Raw genomic sequence first — 6084 nt, 5'->3', positions numbered from 1 at the left:
TCACTCTAGGACCTGCAGTCCCTTGAGACTACAGAACTGATCATTCACTGCTTCTCACTTTTTATTCTCCCCACATGTGACCTCTGAAAACACACATGGAAAAACATATTAATGCCAAGAAGTAAGGGGACAGTGGAGGATATTTGTGAGACGCTTCATAGTGCAATAGTTTTCAAAGTGACCGCTGCAGGTTTCTGAGGTGCCGTAAAGGACAAAGCTGCCCCAAGGATAATGTGAAATTTTTGCTGTACATTTTTAACATTTCCATCCATCCATCCTCTATACACCGCTTTATCCTCATTAGGGTCGCGGGGGGTGCTGGAGCCTATCCCAGCTGACTTGAGCGAAGGCAGGGGACACCCTGGACAGGTTCATTTTTAACATTTCATTTTGAAATTCTTATTTATCATATTTTATTTCACATCTTCAGCGGTGAGACCTTGACAAGAAAAACGGTAGCTATTGTAGCCAGGTTAAAAAATTCCACACATTATAGTGTAATGGTGTTGGAATAAGGTTTGATAAAAGCATGGATAAAAAGAACATTTGAATAAATAACTAATACATTTTAAATAGCCTACAATAAATAGTTTAGCAAACAGTTGTTAAAATCCATACCTTTGACTGTGATTAAAATTAAGTTCATGGTTAAAATGTGTAATTGTGAATATTTTATTTCATGGTTAAAATGTTTCATTGTAATCCTGTTTGTTCTTTGACCTATGACCTTTGAACTGTGAATGGGGAAGTGACGTACATGCAGTGAGAAATAAAAGACCGCGCGGACTGCAGAGAGACACATTTTCCGACAGCATGCGCTAATTTTAGAACTTTATGCTCATATTGCTGAGCTTGTTTGCATGTTTCTGTACTATAGATTGTCAGTGAGATAGTCTATGAAAGGACTCGCTATGAGACAGCTAAGTACGCGACAGATAATTTCTACTTGAAGTTCTGTTACATATGCTTTTGTTCATCAGCTAAGTGAGTGGCTAAGCTAATTAGCATTACAGTCGGACTGTGCCTTCAGTTAGCAAACACAGATAGCCACGTAGCCCATCCTGAATTGTTTCCAATCTGGAGATGGCGAGAAGGATACCAGATAGTGCTCTGAGTGACCGGAAAAGGTCAGAGTTCCTCTGGCAATGTGGGAGAATATGAAGAGAGCGCCGCTGGGATTTACCGTGTGTCCTAGATCCATCTGCTTCGGCACTGAGGCTAAAGGACTGGTAGGTGTCACTGGATGCTGACAGTTTGCTGTACAAAGGTATCACGCTTATTGTTTTGTTTTGCTCATTACTGAGTGAAGAACTGTGGAGCTTGCTTTGTGGAATCCTGGGCAACACATCAGGCCTGCACCTTGTTTTTTAAAAAAAAAAAATTGCTTAGAGACTAATTACTGGTGTGCACACCATAAGTAAAGGGAAATCCCAAAGAAAGTAAAGACTGTTAACCTGATTCTTCCAATTGTTTTGTTGTTACTACTATTATGGAGTTGGGTTGCTGTGAAACTAACTTGTCACTGTGTTTGTTGTTTATGCACATTTCCCACAAATCTGGGGTTAATTAAAGTGGGATTGTTGTAGTTTGACTATTTCTGATAGTTATTTATTTAAATGGTCAATAAATTAGTATACTTTTCATTTTGCACTGAATAATGTAGCTCAGGAATTAAAGTGTTGCAATCGCTGTACAGACCCAAGAAGTAAAGAGAGTCAAGTAAGACTTTTCGTATGACAGTACAACTGCAAAAAGAACTCAGGGCCCTTTCCTATATAACAGCAGGATAGGTGGGCTACACTATATTGAATTCAGTGGAAAACACGATGCATTGTCTCTCTTCACTTGCTAAAAAACTTAGCCAAAAAGCCAGCCATGACAAAACCTGAAGCATGCAAGCCAATCCAAAGATTTCTTCTGACAATCAAAGAAAAAGAAGAAAAGAAGTATTAAAAAAAACAAGAAGCTGCACAAAATTGGAGAAGAACTTGCACTACCAGTTTGGGTAAGCTTAGAGCGGAGGGAGCTAATAAGTTCAAAACAATCCGTTTTTCAAATGACACAGTAAGGAGAGTTGTAAAACTGCCAAAGACATTCAGTCTCTGACCATGTTCCTGCAAACAATTCAGCTAGATGGATCAGTAGACGCCACAAATGCAGCTCAACTGATTGAATTTGTTTGGTGTCCACAAGAAGAGAAAATACTGGAGGATTTTCTCCCCTGCAAAGCAGTTCCTGGAAGAACATTGGGTAAGGAATTATTCAAACTGCTGAATGCAATCTTGAAAGAATTTGGACTGAGCTGTAAAAATGTGTGTGCGTGTGTGGTGACGTGTGGCACAATGACAGGTCACAAGAGTGGAGTTATTGCAGGGAAAAAGACTGTCAACCCAAATGTCTGATGAGGCTCTCTTCACCAGGCACTTGTATTTTAACATATGGAGCCACACTTTACTCCATTTTGAACACAGCTGTCAACTGTAACTCAGAGAATTGAGAAACAAGTTAAGTAAAGTTGATACACAAGACAAAAAGCTCAGTGAAGATGTTATTGTCAGCTACACTGTGCCAGCTTTAACGGTACATAATAGAAAATACTACTATCCACAATAGGCAGTAAAAATGTCTTTCTCAAAAGCAAAAATCTAGATAATGTAACAAAAGTGGAAATATTTCTCCCTTTTCAAAAACAATAACAACTTGTTTTTGCAATGTTCTGCTGGGAAACCTTGGGTCCAGGAATTAAATCGATGTTACTTTGACACATGCAGCCCACCTAAGCATTGTTCCAGATCAAATACCCCTCCATCATGGCACCAACACTCCACAACACAGACGACCACCTCCCAGCAAAACAATGAGCCCAGCCACACCAGAATATCTGCTCACAAGAAACACAGCAAAAAGGTTCAGGTGAAAAAGAGCCAGATCTACACCCAACAGGATCCAAATGATCTACGTCCAATGTCCTGGTTCACGCCCCAAGGATTCAGAGCTGTTCTGGCAACACATGGGGGTCCTGCACAGTTTTAGACAGTTGGTTATAATTTTGGGCTGATCAGTGAACTAAACATCAAATGTATCTCTGAAGGATGCTGGTTCAGACTAAATGGTCATAATAAGTAGGTATAGGACAGAGACCAATATGGTCCATACTGAATCCAGATGATAGTGTAGCTAGCTTGGGAGACGAAAGAGAAAACCTCACCCACTGCTGATGGTAAATCTGCAGTGCATATTGTTTTCGTTTCTCTTTAAAATGCTCACCTCACCACCTTGACACAGCTTGTGGTTTGCAGTTTCAGAACAATCAACATAACCTTTAAGAATCATCACTTTAAAAGCTTTTCTCACTGCCTCCGTAAAAGTATCATCGTGGTCAAAAAAAAAAGTCATAGGAAAAGCACTGCTAGTGTAGACACTCGGCTCATACATGGCTGGAGTAATTATTACCATTCACTCGCTCAACAAGAGAGAGAAAGAGCCTTAAGGGGCAGAGTGTTGCAAGTACAAAGCAAAATGTATTCAATATTTGGAGACAGCTCTTCTGTTTGCAGCATGGATTAGGACCCAGGGCTCACATTTGTTTTTGCTCAGAGCCATTAGTTTAAACATAGAAACAACCACCTCGCATAACACCAAGAACACAGTCAAATGGCTTCCAAGGAGGCAGTGTTGCTAAGAGTAAATTATAGCATGAAGCCTCAGGATTCGCTTTCACATTTTATAATTTTATTCATCAGTAGTGGCCAAGCTTGTCAAAGCAAGCAGCATCACAGATTTCAGAGCATGCCCCAGTCTACTGAAGTTTAAATTTCTCCACTCTACCCTTACAGTCATTTAACTGAGAAAACCAGATGACTTTTTGAGCCTTGCTGTGGATTCGAAACACAACTTTGTAACTAACACAATCAAAATGAAAATAATGTCTACAAAAATAAATAGCAGCTGAAAGTAAGGGCATGTGAATGTAATAATGGCTCATGGGGCGAGAAATGTTATTTCAGTTAGTTTATGGTGGAGAATCTGGTGGCCAAAAGAAACACACCTTTGCTAGTGCACTTTTCTGTCAAGACAAATGTTTGTTCTTACTAAGATTATATAATAAGGCAAGATATTTACATATTAGAGACAATTAATATGTAGATTCTGCAGTGTTGCCTTATCTAGTAAATCTGACACACAGTATTTGAAAAAATCTACCTATGTTTCTCTAAATGTGTTTAGAAGTCAAATGTATGTAAAGACAGTGTGGTCTAGTGAAGAGACCAAGTACAAACATGGAAGCATTTCAGTGGAGCTAAATGATAAACAGAAGCCCACACCTGCTCCAGGGTTTGCCAGGGACAGTGGAAAGACAATACCAGACTGGCACTAAAACGATTTTTGCCTCTCTGTTCCCAGCCCTCTTTGTTTCAGCTCTTGGACGGCAACTGGATTATGATAATTACAGTTTTTGGGGGGATGTGGCAATATACAGGATTGGTTAAATGTGTTCCACTGTAAAACTGATATTATGAAGTTGAATAACTATGGGCTTAGTGGTTCAACTTTGAACATGATCGTGTAAAAGAAGCAGAGTTGTTGATTACTAGTTAGTCTCGAATTAGCCAGACATATCTCCAAGACAATGTGGCGAATGGTCTATCTGCACCTCATTGTCATTCTGCTAAAGAGACGCGAAAAACTCTGGCATGTTTTGTGTATCTTTAAGCCAATCACAATAGTCGAGTGCCAGGTCCAGGATGTAGCAATAGTGCCCCTGCAAAGTAGTTACAGGGGAGTTGTTTGGTGGAACATTTGCACGCAAGGAGCCCAATACTGGCCAATTCATTGCAAGAAACAAGCAGGCCTTATTGCACAATTCAAATCTTTTTCAAAGTTTCCAGTTTCAGACTGTGGATTGCTGCTCAAAGGCTGTTGTTGTTCATACTAAGAGTTAAAAGCACTTAGTAGAAGAGAAAGAGAAAGCTGCGTGAAATGTGCGGCAGAAACATTTACTACAACCCAGAGTCTGCATCTGCTATGTTAGACTAATTATAAGTGACATAATCAGAACAATGAACATACACTTCATATGAAATACGATGAAGCAGTGGTATGCATGAGAAATTCAGTTAAAGCAAGAAGTCATCTTCTGTTAACTAAAAGTGTATGTTTTGATCTAAATACAAGTACAGCGTTCTCCTTGTGCTTAAGCAGAATGTTTAATTTGACCAAACTGATCACATTATCTGATTGAATTGGGTTACTGAGAGAAGCGTGGTGGTGTAAGGACACCCATGCCAGTCTGTTCACTTTAGGCAGGACAAAGACGCAGCTTAGGAGCCCGTATTTACAATGGAGGATGAATGTAAAATCATAGCAAACTGGAGGCTCAGGTAAATCTAAAATTACGAAAGCAAAGACGCAGAATCTGCAGAAACAGTTAATTTAAAACATAATTATTGAGCAATGCTTTTGGATAAATGCAAGCGAGTGAGCAAGTGTAGCTGTCAGTGGAACGAGATGGAAGGAACAGAAGAAAATGTATAGAAATGTATAGCTGCTATGTGTGTAAAGGTAAGACCGGACATTGTAATTTTTTCTTCTGGAATTAAGACTGTGAAGTAGCATTCAGGGTGGAGGATGCACTGTAGAACATTAAAATTTATTAGGTACAGACCCTAACATTGGCCCTGGAAAAGGCATGAGTGTGTTGCATGCAGTTGAGGCAGAAAGACAAAAAGTATGTCACATTAAGGCCTAAAAAAACTGTTGGGTGGAGGGAAAATAAAAACAGATGTAGGTGGAAGAATGTACAGGCCCCAAGACAGATCCTGAAGCCAGGATAAAAGTGGCATCAAGCACAAAGCAGCTGAGGGAAAATCAAGAAAAAGAGAGGTTTTAGTGTACCCCTCTCTGCCCGTGGCAGGAGAAGGTGGCAATTTGGATCATGCTGTTCCCCATAAATCTAAAACAAAACCTTGAAGCGAGACAGGACTGTTCCTCCAAATCACAAAGCTATTGTCAAAGTTGCACGGGGAATAATTTTTCCCAAAACACAGACAAAACCTATGAAACTCGTGAAAATGTTACTTTCCA

This window comes from Acanthochromis polyacanthus, chromosome 4, assembly GCF_021347895.1.
Source record: "Acanthochromis polyacanthus isolate Apoly-LR-REF ecotype Palm Island chromosome 4, KAUST_Apoly_ChrSc, whole genome shotgun sequence".
NCBI lineage: Eukaryota > Metazoa > Chordata > Actinopteri > Pomacentridae > Acanthochromis > Acanthochromis polyacanthus.
This window is presented reverse-complemented; position numbering follows the sequence as displayed.